Source organism: Euprymna scolopes, chromosome 3 (assembly GCF_053919585.1).
Source record: "Euprymna scolopes isolate OS-2025 chromosome 3, ASM5391958v1, whole genome shotgun sequence".
In the NCBI taxonomy this organism is placed as follows: domain Eukaryota; kingdom Metazoa; phylum Mollusca; class Cephalopoda; order Sepiida; family Sepiolidae; genus Euprymna; species Euprymna scolopes.
This window is the reverse complement of record NC_136484.1, coordinates 12,941,336-12,958,366: the sequence shown is the minus strand read 5'-3', so window position 1 is coordinate 12,958,366 and position 17,031 is coordinate 12,941,336. Positions and strand designations below refer to the sequence as shown.

The following is a 17,031-nucleotide window of genomic DNA, read 5'->3' as shown; positions in this document are numbered from 1 at the left end:
CATATATTAAATTTTTATTAAATTCACGATCACGCGAGGCATGACGTTGGTAACCTCCCAAGTAATCTGCGTGAATTTCTCCATCTGCGTCAAGGAAAATCGGAAAAAAATGTCTTGTTTTAAATAAAATCAAATAATTGTCTGTGAATACTATTTCATTCAGCATTTATGTTCATATAATTTTTACAGGATTTACCTTAAAATCGAGTGTTTGCTTTTTTTCGACAACCAATTTTTACTTTTAAATAGTCAGCAAATTTTTGCATCACATACAATCACACACGCGCGTCCACGCGCACGCACACCCTATTGCCCTGGAATATGTTATAGCTTTTTAATTTTATTACTGTTTATTATAGCCTATTCTTACAATCTTTACAATCATGATGTGTAAATTTGTATAAAAATTATCAAACTGTACAAGTTCATCATTCCCTGTGAAATTATGTGAAAGTTATTACATCAAGAATAAAGATTATAAGGGCAGTTTTTAAAATTACATTTTTGCTTACTAATAAACGTTCGATAATAATAGTCCTCCGGCGAGCCAAACTAGTTATATAAACTAGAAAACATGATTATGTGTGATATATTATGGAAATATAGGACTGAAATATTACCATAATATACGATAATTTTCGGACATATTCTTATCCGGCCTTGAAAATTATTTATTTTATGTTAAATTATTTTATTTTATTATCTTTTTATAATTTAATATAATTTAGTAAGTATAGAATATCAAAATCATTGACATTGTAATTTACAAAAACATTATATAAAACGTTTAATTTAAAGAGAAATAATAAAAGCATTCGTCAACTTGCCGTGACCAGGATTCGAACCTGGGTTACCACGGCCACAACGTGGGGTCCTAACCACTAGACGATCACGGCTAACAGTTAACGCTGCTATCTAGGGGGAATAAAGTTATTTACTAAACACTGACATACATTTTCATGGCAGAAAGCTGATGTGTTTGCACGCAGGCGAAGTAATAAAATGAACTTTGTTCCCTTTCACATTAATAGAATAATGACGAAGATAATATAATTATTATATGAGAATTAATATAAATTATGTTTTAAGATGAAAAATTTATTTTATATGAAGTATAGTATAACAGTTATCGTTTATAACCATTAAATAAAATTATCAGCAACTTTCAAAGCATTCGGCTAACATACGCTGAGCGTGAATTTTAACCTAATTTTGATAAATCACAAACGCAAGACTATCACTGTCGTCATTTATTTATAGCTTAGGCTCATGACTGCTACCACGAAAGGTGTAACTCGCGATAGCTCAGTTGGTAGAGCGGAGGACTGTAGATGATAAATATATGTATGATAGATATCCTTAGGTCGATGGTTCGAATCCGTCTCGCGAGATTATTTTTGAATAGTTATTTTCGATTTTAGCGTAATGTTTTTAGTTAAAATATTGAGACACAAAATCTGCTGCTGTATAAATTGTTAGTAAAGTTTGGGGCAACGTTTCCGTGTTAACATTGTTAATCCGACTGTATATTTATTTTATTAAGATAGATTGTTTCATCTGCACTTTTAAATCAAAAAGAAAATACAATGTGTGTGTGTATATATATATATATATATATATATATATATATATATATATATATATATATATATATATATATTCTTAAAAAAAACACTTTCAATTTTCGTTAGTGTTCAAATTATTTCACATCTAGGAATTGTGTATATATAAACTTTCTATTCTATCTAATCTTAGCTGTTTTTAAATATATAATGTTACTGACCCGAGATCTGAAGGTTAATATATATTGCATGCCTATCCTAAAGATAAAAAGTATATACGAGGGGTGTGCAATAAGTAATGCCCCTGACACACTTGCTATAGCAGTAGAGCAAGGAAACTTGGCACAGTTATTAGTCTTTCTCTACATAGGAACCACCCAGAGTTATTCATTTCTCCCATCGTTTGATGCAGCTCTGGAAACCGTTTTTGTAGAACACCCCAGGTTGATCATCCAACCACGACGTGACTTCAGAAATCAAGGCTGCATCATCTGGGAAACGCTTTCCTTTCAAAAACAACTTCATGGCTTGGAAGAGGTGAAAGGCAGGGGGTGCAAGGGCAGAAGAGTAAGCAGGATGTGGATTTTTGCTGATCTTGTCCCGCCTCTTGATTTTGATAGCTTCCCTTAATTTCTTCAAAAGTGAAGCATAATATGCTCCTGCAATTATGGTACCCTTTGCCAGGAAATCTGCCATGACTACTCCGTCCTGGTCCCAGAAGGCTGTGAGCATGACCTTCCCAGCAGAGGGCTGCATTCTTGCATTCTTTGGAGGTGGTGAGTCCAAGTGCTTCCACTTCATTGACTGGGCTTTGGTCTCTGGATCATAGTGATGGACCCAGGTTTCATCCTGTGTAATCACTCTTTTGAAAAACTTTGCCTCATCTTCTTGGCACATCTCCAAATTCATCCTCGAGCACTCGACGCGTTTTAGCTTCTGGAATGGTGTGAGCAACCTGGGAATTTATCTGACAGGCACCTTATGCTTATGCAAATGGTCATGAATGATAGTTTCCACAGACCCTGTACTAAGCTTGACATCTTGGGCTATTTGGCGAATAGTAATGCGCCGATCTTCCAAAATGGCAGCCTCAACTTGACGGACAGATGGCTCATCAATGGCAGTAGGGGGTGAGCAGATCTCTGAGCTGTTTCCACAGCCTTCCGGCCATGTTTGAATTCACCATGCCAGCGTTTTACAAGGTCATATGATGGGGCATTATCACTATAAGTTTCTTTTATTTCATCAAAAGTCTCCTGTGGTGTGCGTCCTTTCAAATACAAAAACCGGATCACTGCTAAATTTTACTTAAATATGATTTTATGAGTAAAACGAATAAATACGAAGGGAAATATTTTGGAAAAGTTAGTATAGCAGTAATAGCATAGACTACGGGATACAAAATTAAACTGTGTGATTAACAATTAGAATTTGATATACCATGTTCTATAAAGGACTTCAGTTAATAATATTTAATTACCTACAACTTTACTGCTACATTTCTATTAACCGCATCGTAAATTTATTGTAATAATAAGTAAAAAAAAAATGATAATAACATAGTAACAAAAGTCAACACTCGTGCAACGGATAATTCACGGAAGGATTTTTTTTTTTTTTTTTTTTTTTGCGTTGCGGTGTTTATACTATTATCTTAGCTGGCGCCATTTTCTTAGCGATACATGTTTGGGAAGACATTTTTAAACACCGAAAGTTAGATTTTGATACTTTAAAAAACCGGGCACGAACATCTGGTCTGATCCACTGCATTAGTCCCTCGTATTACACATTGCTCACAAAATAGTCTCAAAACTAAAAGGTTCGCACGATTAATCAAACATCAACCCCTATGATAACGCCGAAATGTACCCCCGTGTCTGTTAAAGAAATATATTAATGGAATGTTTTCTTGCGATCTCGAAGAACTTTTACCCGCATGATGTAAATACCCCGGACCCATACAAATACCCAACAAGTCCTTAAATAGAAAAACGATCGTTGACTCCCAGTATCAATCAAACAAAGTAAATAGGTCGACCATGAGATTTCATCGATATTCAAAGGACAGGAATAAACCGTCCTGTTGTCCAGAATAAGTTGTTATGCCAACACAAGAACGTATTTCCTTTAGGACAAATTACACTTAATTGACTCCTTAATCCACAAGCTGAACATGGGTAAGTAAACCCCTAAATTCCTCCACAAACAGCATCCGAGTGTTAAAATATCTTGTGAAGTGTGGCTATTCTCTAACCACTGCACAGCACTATTTATGCGAAGTTTTTTGGCTTCCCGCTTAGTCAGTAATTCTCTTAGGGCTATGCTTCGTCCCCATTGAACAATTAATAAAAAAAAGCAGAATATCCACAAATGTTTAAGATGGCGAAAATCGCCAATATTTATTCTTCCAACATGGAATCGTAACCGCAAAGCAATAAACACAACGCTTACAAAATTTGGCGTCAGCAACTACCTGCCCCACTATTAGGGCAAATTCACTATAAGGAATAAGAATCAAGCCACTGCACTAAAATGCATTCAAAATTCAAGAGCGACTTGTTTTATCGTTATTTCCATGGCAGGTGCTCGTCTGAACTCGAATCTCTGGTCCCCCTCGCCAATCTTTCACGAAAAAACATCCGTCTAGCTGAATCCACTGTCAAAAGTTTCCCCCACTCTTTATCTGTGTCTAAATCAAAACGCGGATTCCATGAACAAAGCTTCTTTCTTAGAACTTCACGCCTGTGGAACTCTGTTCCGTCTGCCTGCTTCCCACCTGACTACAACTTGGATGCGTTAACAAATTCCTAATGAACCGCCCCCTTAAGTAAACACTTCATCAAATCTCCACACTAACGTAATGTACTTGCAATAACTCTTATCGCTGAGTGGCTTCCGGGCCTTGATAAGTGGTGATCACTGTGTAAACAAAAAGAAAAAAAGTGAGGTGCTGTAAAATGGGGGAGGGTAACCTTTCTCTTTCTCCCCTTTCATTTTTTTAGCGAATAAAATTTCAACCCACAATATTATTTGAAACTGACGAGGCAGAAGCTCAAATAAATTCAATGTGAATATTCACTTGTGCCAAGGCAAATCATAAATCAAACATTTAACAATCTCAATTGAAATCAAATTTAAAATTAAAATAATTATTTAATGTGTGAAGATAGACCACATTCGAATTTATTGTGATTTTTATATTTAACCATTTGAATCAAGGAAAAAATCATCTTCAAAGTTTTCCATTTCCATTTTTTTTTTACTTCTCCAATCTCTGAACCGGAACTCCCTTCTTCCATTAAAATCAAGGACAAGGTAACCCACGTGGGATTTTAATTCAAAGAAATATAATTTAATATACTTGTACTCTACGACTACAATCTTAAAGTCGAATTAAATCATTATCTTGGTACAATTTCGAATACAAGGAAAATGTCTTTAATTTTTTTTTGTGTATGTGGAACACATCGTTTTATTTGAAACATTAAAAATGAAGGAAAAGAAAAAAAAACACTTTTCCGATTTAACGAAACAGAAAAAAACTGGGTTTTTTTTGTTACAAACTAGACTTTCTAGGAATTACATTTTTCAATTCAACTTCGAAAATCTTCTCGTTAATCGATTACGTAGAACTAATAAAAGAAGAAATAAAGATAATGTGTTCAAATTATTAAAACAAAATTAATAAGAACGGCTTATCGTTTTGAAAAATAATAATCCTAACCCGCTACAAAAGAAAATAATGAAATGAATGGAAGGAAGGAAAAAACTCAATAGCTGAATAAAATAAACATGGCGTTTATTTTCTGTTGAAAATAAATGGTTTAGGTGGAACCCGTTTTCAGTCCAGTATGTAGAAAAAGAAAGAGAGGGTTGACCTCAGAAAAGCCGCTCGTGCATGGTAGCAGTCGTTCACGTGGAAGTGTCTTCAGGCCACAAGCTGTGGACGCGAACTTGTCTGGTTGACGAACCAAGGCAAAAAGGGAAGGAAAAGGAAGTTGAACGTTGTTGTTGACTTTTATACCGGAGTCAGTGTTCTGACTGCGCATGTCTGGATTTTCTTTAAAGGGAGTGACGTTCCCCATGTCTGCGTATGTGTACGCACATGTGTGTACGTTAGCGTGTGTGTGTATGCACGTTAATGTGAGTGTATGTACGTGAACGTGAATATATGTGCGTGTGTATGTGTGCGTGTGTGCGTGCGTACATGTGGGTGTGTGTTTGTGAGGAAAAACATGGTCGAACAAGACTCCCCCTCCTGAGGAGAAAAACATATATATACAAGAGAAACGTATTTCGTTTTTTTATGTATATATTTTTTAATAAGTTATGTATGGTTTGAAATGTTTTGGCCAATGAACTTTTCGACCTGTTTTTATTGTTGTGTGTGGTGGTTGCTTTTTGTAGTTTCTTTGCCAGTTTGTGAGTGTGTATATTCTTGTATTGGACTAGGAGAAATGTGTAATTGTTCATCTATAAATGCAGGTTGAGGTCTGTCGATTGCAATAGTGTCTTCTTTACCTCTTTTTAAATTGGTAAAATACTTTTCACTTCTGTCAAGAACTAGATATGGTCCGGAATAATTTGGACAGAGTATTTTTTGACTGCGTCGTTCCTGATAAAAACGTATTTACAGGTGTGAATATCGCTTGGAACGAAAAGGTTCGTGCCTGGCTTTTTGGTTAGGGTGAATTTTGATCGTGACATTTTATGTTTTAAATCCGTTACAAAAGTTGTCGATGGGGAAATGTCTGTATGATTTTCGCAGAATTGTCCCGGTAAAATCAGTGCTGAACCGAAAACTAATTCTACAGATGTGCTTTGCAAATCTTCCTTCAATGTGTTGCGAATTGCTAGGAGAATGTGTGGCAAGTTGTCTGACCAGTCCGCTTTGTTTTCGTTCATAGCCAAAGATGCTGTTAATTGTCTATGAAACCGTTACTCCATACCATTTGCACAAGGGTAGATGGCAGTAGTTTGCATGTGCTTTATTCCCAACAAATGGTTGAATTCAGCGAAAAGAGTTGATTGAAACGGTGCACCCCTGTCCATTTTGATTACGGAGTGCACATCGAAAATCGCTATCCAATCTTGTAAAATCGCTCTGGCTATTGTTGCGGCTGATATGTCTTTCACTGGTATTGCTGTCGGCCATCTTCTGAATCTATCGACTATAGTAAGGATGTGGGTGTGTCCTTTTGAAGTGGGCAAGGGTCCAACCAAGTCGATATGAACATGAGTAAACCTACCATCTGGTACACTGAAAGTTCCTGAAGGTGATTTTGTGTGCCTATGAACTTTGTTTTTTTTTTTTTTTTGGCAAGGAATGCAAGTTTTTATCCAACTACGGATGTCCGTATTCATATTTGGCCAAACAAAACGTTCCCCTATTAATTTCACGGTAGCGCGTTTTCCTGGGTGGGACACATTTTTGAAGTGCTTGAAAACTTGTCGTCTGAGGCTGGGTGAAATATAAGGGCGAGCGTGTTTTTGTGAAACATCGAAATAGAAATGTGTTGTTTCGAACGGTATCGGCATTTCTTTCAGGTTCAGTGAAGTTTTGTCCATTATAGCTGGGAGCGTTGTATCGGCTATTTGCTCTTATACTAGTAATTCCATACTTAGTGGAGTGGAATTTAAAGAAGCAATTGTTGAGCGAGCTAAAGCGTCAGCTACAACGTTTTCTTGTCCTTTTACGTACCGTATATCGGTAGTATATTGAGCTATATAGTCAAGATGTCGAATTTCTCGTGGACCGTATTTGTCGAATTTCTCGTGGACCGTATGTGTAGACCAAATGTTAGGGGTTTATGATCCGTATAAATGGAAAATGTTCTTCCTTCGAGGAGATGTTTTAAGTGCTTTATTGCAAGGTAAATTGCAAGTAACTCTCTCGAGAAAGTGCTATATTTAATCTGCGCTTTGTTTAACCTGGCAGAGAAGAATGAAATAGGGGTCATTTTGTTGTCAGACATTTGGTGAATAGCAGCTCCTACTGCTATTTACGATGCATCCGTCGTAAGTGTAAGTTACGTTGCATCGCTATCTATGATATATCTAAGTTTAGTGTAGTTTGCCAAGGCAGTTTTCGATTGTTCAAAGGCCTGTAGTGCAGGTCCTTCCGACACTAACAGTTGGTTTTGGGTTCGTTTTTTTAACAAATCCGTTAAAGGTGCGAGTAACGCGAAACAGTTAGGCAAAAAGCGTCGGTAATAGTTAATTATGCCTACAAAATGGCGCACTTGTCTGACCGATGTCGGTAGAGGGAAATTTGAAATGCCGCTTACTTTTTCAGGCAAAGGGGAGATTCCATCCTTGTCGATTAAATATCTGATAAATTGAACTTCCTGGTGGCCAAAAACACATTTATCGGTGTTTAGTTTCGAAAGTTTGTTCCAGGTGTAGCCGGTGTTCTTCGAGGTTTCTGCTGGCGATTAAAACGTCGTCCCCATGTGTGCATATGAACGGCAGAACTCAGAAAACTTCGTCAATCAAACGTTGGAAAGTTTGACAGGCGTTTCTAAACCCGAAAGGCATCCTTAGGAACTCGTAAAGGGCAAATGGTGTGGTCAGTGCGGTTTTATGAATGTCTTATTCTGCGACTGGAATTTGAAATATGCCTTTACGAGGTCCAGCTTGGAGAAAATTGTGGCGCTTTGGAGTCCACTGGCGAAGACATGGTGATGGGGTATATGATATCTATCCAGAATTTTTTTCGCGTTTAAGCGTCTAAAATCTCCGCACGGGCGCCATGTGGTGTTGTCAGCTTTCTGCACCATGCGGAGTGGTGATGACCAAGCACTTTCCGGGAGCCGTATTATCCCCATGTGGAGTGGGTTTTGAAACTCGGAGTTTGCCAATTTATATTTATCCGGTTTCAAACGTCTGGAGGTTGAATAGACGGGCCGTCTTGTGGTCTTAATATAGTGCTTAGCGTTATGCTTGACGGGGCCCGTGTTTTTAAACGGCTGGAAAAGTTGAGGAAATGTTTGGAGTAATCGGCGGACGTGTAAATCTTCGGGTAGGGCAGCGCTGATTCCGGTGGTTAAAAATTTCGAGGTAGTTCTCACCGAAATCTTCGTTTCGTTGTCTGTCAATGTGTGATGAGGCATGTCGACAGACATGTTGAAATGGGCTAAAAAGTCTGGCCTCAAAATTGGAGTGGTCGCCCTGCCTATGGTGAAATTCCAGAAAAATTCCTTCGTATTGTCAGGTTTTAGTTTAAAGTTTTCTCGCCAAAAGTGAGTATTTTTGTACCGTTGGCAGCTTGTAGGCTGAAAAATAGGGTCCCTGTCGGTTGGCTATGCGCTGTCGCTATGACGCTGATTTCCGCTCCGGTGTCTATTAAAAAGTTATATCCGTGGATTTTGTCACGGATATAAAACAGACGACCTTTTTTTGTGCCCAGCTACAGTCGTCGTCGTTACTGGCTGGAAGGTTCGTTTCGCTGCGCTGGATTTTTTAACGCGCAGGGTGTAGAGCATTTTCTCGCGTCGACGCCGAATCTCCTGTGGTGGAAGCAAACATCTTATCTATCTCGTGACGTTGACCGGTTCCTGCTTAAACTTCTTCGCCTGTAACTTTGTCGCGTGTCGTTGTAGTTTCTGGGATAATGTCGACGCGTTTGAAGTACGTTGGCTAGCTGCTTTGAAAGCTTTTCAACCGTAGACTTTAATTCGAATAATTCTTCATATCGGTTTTGGTCAGGCTGCCGAATGTTTAATGCCATGGGTTCGTTGTAGGAGTCCGTCTGTTGAAGTTTCATTTTTTTGTTTTTGTTTTTGTTTTTTAGTGAAAAATTATTTTTCGTGCGTGCCGTGGATTTGTGTGGAAGAGTTTAGTTTACACCGCGTGTTTCGTTCAAACATTTCATTTCATATTAAATTAAGGGGTCACCATCGTTTGTTGCGAACCAGGATATAATAATCCTAACCAGCTACAAAATAAAATAATTAAATTAATGGAAGAAAGGACAAAAACTCAATTGCTGAATAAAATAAACGTGTCGTTTATTTTCTTTTGAAAATAAATGGTTTAGGTAGAACACGTTTTCAGTCCAGTATATTGTTGTTGACTTTTATACCGGGTCATTGTTCTGAGTGAGTATGTCTGGATTTACTTTAAAGGGAAGTGACGTTGCCCATGTGTGCGTACATATGTGTACGTTAGCGTATGTGTGTATGCACATGAATGTGACCGTATGTACGTGAACGTGAATATATGTACGTGTGTATGTGTGCGTGTGTGCGTGCGTGCGTACATGTGGGTGTGTGTATGTGAGGAAAAAGACTGTTCGAACAAAATTAAGAATGTGAGAAATTAATTTCATGAACTGCATACTCCCTGGCTGAGGCAAAAATAATCCCACAATTACAAAACCATACCTTTAAACTCAAATTTTATTCAGTTATAATATCAAAAAAGTCATTAGTTCAGGTATAATCCTTGCAAAATAGTGGGTCAGTTTCTTGGAGTGGTAGCGTGGTTTTCCTTCCAAAAGGTACATGATAATTCATGGTGTTCTCGGCAAGAATTCTGGTGCCTTTAATTGCCTATAACTAATGACCGTAAATGATTTGATGAGCAGTTAGTAAACCGAGGTCTGTAGAAGTTATTATAGGATAGCAATCATTACATTCGTGTTTCAAATACGTCTCGTGGGAATTTGCACTTTATTTTATTCATGCCAGCAGCCAGCGTAGGGTTGATCGCCAATAATATATGGCAGAAATTATTTTGTTTAATATTTTGTTTGTGTGTGTGTGTTTTTTTTTTATAGAAATCATAAGTACCCAACGAAGATTTGATTCTAAACCAATTTTACGCGAATGGTCAACTGAAACGTACATTTAATACAAACATGAAAAATGTACTCATTTTAACCATGTTTAATTTATTCTAATGTTTAGCGAACTTCTTGTATTTAGTTGTGCTGTTTTTAAAAGAACATTATTTTTTTACTGCCTAAAAATCACTTAATTACTTTTATTTTAATCATAATTAACGAATATTATATTAAATACATGGGAGTAATAAGTTGATAACTAATAAATTAATTGCGAAATTAACTAAATGTGAGCTGGCATTGCGTATTTATATTATCAACATGTAATTCTTGTTATTGTAAGAACTGCGCATATTTACATTGTAAATCATAGTAATAAAGAGCACATTATTTTAAAATATATCGACCTGCCGTGACCAGGATTCGAACCTGGGTTACCACGGCCACAACGTGGGGTCCTAACCACTAGACGATCACGGCTAATTGTCGACGCTGAAGTTCGCACGCCATATAACAATTAAGTAAAGTACGACCTATATTGTTAAGATTAGCAGTCGATATATAAGCATTCGGCTGAAGTAGTAATATAAACTGTGTTTCTCTTGTTACATTATATATAGTTATTGACGAACGTTATTTTATTTTTACCAGAAAATAGATTAGACATCATTTTCTTTTCTTTTTTATATATAAGTCCTTTTTATTTAAGTTGTGCGAGCTTTTCCTAGTCTCACACAAAGTACAGCATAGCTATTTTCGCAAGATTAATTGAGTTTGAGGTTTTTGAAATTGAGTTTTGTTATTTTCTTAAACGCTGTATGGAATCTTACTAGTTCTCGCCGAAAGTTAATTTTGACCTAATTTTGATAAATCACAGAATTAATTGCTCAGCAAGGCAGTCGACATTTATTTATGTTATATCCTTGACTGCCAACCCCATTAGATCACTCACGATAGCTCAGTTGGTAGAGCGGAGGACTGTAGATGATACTTTATAATTGTAATCCTTAGGTCGATAGTTCGAATCCGTCTCGCGAGATGTCATTTTAACGTTGCAGTTTTTGGCTTTTTTTTTAATCTGCAGAAATATAGGACACAAATTCTCGTACTGTTTTATTTGTTGGGTGTATAAAACAGAATTCCACGGTAAATAAATGAAAACGTTCTCTAAGTTTATTTCATTCAAACAATTTTTTTCGAAAACGATTTATTTAACTTTAAGACATAATAAAATTATACAAATTTCATACGTGTTTTTATTTAAGCCATTGTTTAGCAAATCTCTCAGATTCCGTTATTTTAAAGAACGTTTACTTTAATCTTACTATTTGTCAATCATTTTATAATTTCATAAATGGAGTTAAGAAGCATTTTATTGAATGTATGAAAGATGAAATCAATTTACAAATAAAGACAACGTTATTTGGGTAATTTACTTAATGTAAGCAAGCTTGTGTTACTTGTATTTAAATCCTGACGTACAAAGTGTCTGATTAGATGCATTAATTTTTAATATTCAGTTTTTTTTTCTTTTTAGAAAAGAATCTTGTTTTCCGATTTCGCAAGACAGGATCCTAGTTCTACTGGAATTCGAGAAATGAGCTTATTTTTTTTTTTTTTGTTGCTGAACCCTCGTTGGCTTAAGCTTACATTATTTTCGAGTGCCAACTTTCTTCTCCAAGGAAGCTCTGCTACGTCCACTGAAATTTATCGTAATATTGTTTATATTACATGATTACTTTATGTAAGAGTTGTTGACGTTTAATATTTAGAGGACATTACGGTATTGTAAACTTCCTTATTTTATACCGTACTATTGTTTGTTTAGGAAACTTTTTGAATGAACGTATACATTATGAGAATGGATCTCACAAACTTAGTACTCCATGGTTGAGGCAAAAAATAATTCCAAAATTACTGTGACGGGTCTCCCGTTACTCAGGTCAATAACCGAACTCTTACTTCTTCCGAAACTGTGGTTCGTGATGGGAAGTCTACCGAGAGTCCTTCACATGAATCATAAGTAACTAGGGAAGATTTGATTCTAAACCAATTTTACACGATCTGTTAATTTTTGTATAACTTAAAACGATCAATTTAAAAGTAAATTGAAGATAAACATAAAAAAAATTACAAATTCTAATCATGTTTAATTTAAACTGTGGTTTAGCGCAACTTCTTGTATTTATTTGTGCTGTTTTTAAAAGAATATTTTTTCTAACTGGCTAACAATCACTTAATTATGTTTTGACATAATCATAAGTAACAAGTATATTAAATTTATGGGAGTAATAAGTTAATAGCTACTAAATTAAAAGTTTACTCATGGCAAGCAAGCTGAGATTACTTATTTATATTATCAAATTTTAATTTTTGTAGGTCACAATTGAGCACGTTTAAATTGTAAATCATAGTAAATATAGAGGGCATTATTTAAAAATGCATCGAACTGCCGTGACCAGGATTCGAACCTGGGTTACCACGGCCACAACGTGGGGTCCTAACCACTAGACGATCACGGCCAATAGTCGACGCTGAATTTCGCGCCCCAGATAACACTTAAGTAAAGTACGACCTACGTTTTTAAGATTAGCAGTCGATATACAAGTGCGCGGTTGAAGTAGTAGAACTGTATTTCTCTTGTTACATTATATTTATTTAATTGTTGACAGAATTTTCTTTGTATCAGAAAATCATTTAGACCTCATTTCCTTTTATATTTGTTTTTAATATAAAAGTCCTTTTTGTTTAAGTACAGCGTTTTTATTTTCGCAAGGTCAATTGAGTTTAGACCTTTTCTAATTTAGTTTTATTTTTTGCTTATACGCTGTATAGAATGTTATTAGTTCTCGCCGAAAGTTAATTTTGACCTAGTTTTGGTAAATCAGAGAACTAGTAGCTCCAACAAGGTAGTCGATATTTATTTGTGTTATATCTTTGGCGGCTACTTGGACCACTCGCGATAGCTCAGTTGGTAGAGCGGAGGACTGTAGATGTGACTATATAATTGTAAGCCTTAGGTCGATGGTTCGAATCCGTCTTGCGAGATGTTATTTTGAAGTTGTTATTTTTTTAATCGCCAAAAATGTAGGACACAAAATCTCATACTGTTTAATTTGTTGGATGTATCGAACAAAAGTCCGCAGTAAATCTATATATCTACTATATGGAAAAATGCACGCATGAAAAGTAATATTCTTAAGATTTTATTAAACCTGGAAAAGTAAAGGACAAGAAATTCAACTTGGAAAAGTAAAGAACAAGATATTCTAGTAAAGTAAAAAATAAGAATTTTTTAGACTTAAAATATTGCAGCTAAAAATAAAATTTCAATATTGATAAATATTTTATTTATTGTTTGCATATGTTGTTGTTTATTGTTGAGTTAGAAAGGGTGTCAGTCGCTGGATTGAACTTATTTCCCCCCTATTATTTGCATATATTTATGTAGTGAAAATTGTTTGAATAAAATTAATGCATTAGTTAGTTAGTTAGTAGATGGAATAATTAATTTAATAATTTACATAAAAATTAATAATTTTATTATATCATAATTAGGATCATTTAATTCTTTCTAACTCAACAATAAACAACAACATATGCAAACAATAAATAAAATATTTATCAATATTCAAATTTTATTTTTAGCTGCAATATTTTAAGTCTAAAAAATTCTTAATTTTTACTTCACTAGAATATCTTGTTGTTGTTTTCCAAGTTGAATTTCTTGTCCTTTACTTTTCCAGATTTAATAAAATCTTAAGAATATTACTTTTCATGCGCGCATTTTTCCATATAATCCATGATTTTTCCAGGCATTACTATTGTATTAATATATAAATTTATAATATTTATTAATGATTGTCAAAAAAAAATAGCTCTCAAACACACGTTTATGCAATATTTATCATTCAATCACAGTAGTTCCGAGCTAGGGTCTCTACCGAGACTGCGGTTCATGAATTCGTGATCTGTATAGAGCGTAAACTAACAAAAAAGAAGATGGCACTCGGTGTCTTTTTGGATATCGTTGGAGCTTTTGACAACATACTCTTCAGTAGTATGTTCAAGTCGCTACGAGAACTCAATGTGCCACCAGTACTCATCCGATGGATTGAGTATATGGTGAGGCACAGAACAGTTCAAGTAGAACTACTGAGGGCAACTGTTAAAAGGGAAGTAGTTAAATGAAACCCCCAAAGTTGGATTTTATCACCTTTACTATGGAACTGTATGCTGAATCCTCTTTTAAAGGAGTTTAAAAATAGGAATATTTATGCCCAGGCTGCTGCTGATGACATCGCAGTGCTGGTCGTGGGTTCAAAAGCATCATTGGTCAGACGCATTGCCAAAATGGGACTACATTTTTCATCAAATATGATAACGAAAAATTTGAGTTCATTCAAAGAATATGTATATCATAGAATTCACTAATATTTTTAATCGATAAATTCACCATTTTTTGCTATAAAATCATAAGGAGAGTTAAAAAAAAATTAGTTATTAAAAAAAAAGTTCGGTTTTTTTAATTATAAAAAAAACGATACACGGGATTGAACCTAAAATCTTTCCACCAACCCCCGGTACTCTAACCGTTACGCTAACATGTCATATTGGTAAAACCGCAGTAAAAAATATTTATATACAAAAAAAGTTATGCAAAATAAAAAAAAAAGCGTTAGTCACTTATGTACTTACTCTCCTGTTTGTGAACCCACATATTTTGTTGTAACTTTTTTTCTACTGAACCAATTTTCGAAATTTGTTTTTTTCAAAATGTAGCTAATGAGGTGTTCTATCCAACTATATAACCTGTTTGAAATTTGGTTGCGAACGGAATTAGTGATGGGGGTTTGAATGTGTCTCGATTCATTCAATTTCGGACTTAAGCACCGTGGTTGAATGATAACAGTAAAAGTGTCTGTCTTTGTGTGTATGTGTGTCTGTGTACACGCAATAACTCTGTCAATTTTAAGCCTACAGACTCGAAATTTGATATACAGGGTACTGAGATTTGGGAAAATCGATGTGATCGGTTTCCGGGCAGAAATTCGGCGATTAAAGGGTCAAAGTTCAACGAAAACTCTACCAAACTCCTCCGACAATTTTGGGTCTACACCTTTGAAATTTTTGATATAGGTTTCTTGGACATGGATATAACTTAATAACTTGATTTGAGCCCTAAACAATAAATTTTAAGGGGTCATAATAGGTGTCAAAGTTAAACAAAATTGGCTGGGTTTTTTTGCACCTATGTTAGTAAATGCATATGTTCTCTAAACGTATTTAATTTAAACTAGTTTCTTAATATGCATCCGAAACCGATTTATTAAATATTAACTTTACATAACAAAGCTAACATATAACAATTATACACATTTCATACTTCTTTCTTTTAAACCATAGTTCAGCTTATCCTCATATTTCTTTATTTAATGCAATTATAAACAAATAAATACCAGATAATTGGGGAATTTAGCCTGTGTTATATTTTTTCAATCGTGATGCAAAGTGTCTGATTAGATGCACTCATTTTTTATATTAAGAGCTGTGTTCCTTTTAGAAAGGAGACCCGCCTTTCAATTTCGAAACATGCGATCCTAATTCTAGCCAAATTCGAGAAATGAGCTCATTAATATTTTGACGAAAATTTCTGGGGGTGTCGCCAAAACTCGTCTTTTTGGGAAACGACTGGGGTAAAAAAATGAGAAAATAATGTCATGCAACAACACAAAGAGAAATAAAAGGTAATTAATTGAGACCCTGTAAACTGTTAGAATTATAAATGTTTATTTAAAGAAAAAGGTGGCTGGTTGCTTTGAATTCCAAAAAGCTTGTAAAATAAATTTACTAAGTAACAAATAGAGAGAGAAAAAAAAAGGGAGAAAAAACCAAAGACAAAAAGACATTCAATATAAAAAGGAAAAAAGGCAACTGGGCAAAAAATCACTTTAAAATGGTCTCTCAAAAGGGAGACTCTTCAAAATATATAAAATGTTCTTAATATCAAAGGCTTACTTGAAGTCTGAATGAAAAGAGAATAAACATTTCAAAACAGGGAGTCCTTTAAGACGCGTTTTTTCACAAATAAACGAACCTTCAAAGGTTTTTTTAAAATGTCTCTCTCGCCCGAAATAAGGTTCCAAACAAATGGTCCACTCTCCTTTTCATGAAGGGTTGTCAGTGTCTCTCTCTCCTTATTCCTCCTTTCTTCGGAGTAAGCAGTTTACTCCAAAATTCCGACACTGTTCTTATAGTTGGGCTCTCTGCCCAACGTTTAAATAAAATGAAATTTATCGACGGCACGTCGAATGTTCCTCTTTGAAAGGGAGGTGCCTACACACACTTCAATACAGTTCTTATAGTTGGGCTCTCTACCCAACGTGTAAATAAGATGAAATTTATCGACGGCACGTCGAATGTTCCTCTTTGAAAGGGAGGTGCCTACAAACACTTCAATACATTCCTTTAAAAGGCACTCCACTGTCAGAAAAGGATAATAAATATACAAAATACGTTGCCGAAAAACGGTCAGCAACGGAGTCTAAAGGATGATTCTTCCAAGATGGCCAACCTCCAAACTGATTTTTTTTAAAAGGGCACATAAAACGGGGCATTGTGGCGTTGCGAGAAGTTCCACAAGGATCCTGATTGGCCAATAGCCAAGGGCAAAAAGGAGGAAGA

At 35.4% G+C, this 17,031-nt stretch overlaps 6 non-coding genes across 6 annotated transcripts; 3 read left to right on the top strand and 3 right to left on the bottom strand.

The window, feature by feature from the left end:
* Positions 1-824: 824 nt before the first annotated feature.
* On the bottom strand, positions 825-896 carry Trnah-gug (transfer RNA histidin (anticodon GUG)). The gene has a single exon. It is a non-coding gene; the product is annotated as a tRNA-His (tRNA).
* Positions 897-1,294: 398 nt separating this feature from the next.
* Positions 1,295-1,391, top strand: Trnay-gua (transfer RNA tyrosine (anticodon GUA)). The gene is made up of 2 exons: positions 1,295-1,331; positions 1,356-1,391. It is a non-coding gene; the product is annotated as a tRNA-Tyr (tRNA).
* A 9,364-nt stretch (positions 1,392-10,755) lies between these two features.
* On the bottom strand, positions 10,756-10,827 carry Trnah-gug (transfer RNA histidin (anticodon GUG)). Its single transcript has one exon. It is a non-coding gene; the product is annotated as a tRNA-His (tRNA).
* A 467-nt stretch (positions 10,828-11,294) lies between these two features.
* Positions 11,295-11,386, top strand: Trnay-gua (transfer RNA tyrosine (anticodon GUA)). The gene is given in 2 exon segments: positions 11,295-11,331; positions 11,351-11,386. It is a non-coding gene; the product is annotated as a tRNA-Tyr (tRNA).
* A 1,411-nt stretch (positions 11,387-12,797) lies between these two features.
* Positions 12,798-12,869, bottom strand: Trnah-gug (transfer RNA histidin (anticodon GUG)). Its single transcript has one exon. It is a non-coding gene; the product is annotated as a tRNA-His (tRNA).
* Positions 12,870-13,303: 434 nt separating this feature from the next.
* On the top strand, positions 13,304-13,395 carry Trnay-gua (transfer RNA tyrosine (anticodon GUA)). Its single transcript is given in 2 exon segments — positions 13,304-13,340; positions 13,360-13,395. It is a non-coding gene; the product is annotated as a tRNA-Tyr (tRNA).
* The last annotated feature ends 3,636 nt before the right edge of the window (positions 13,396-17,031 follow it).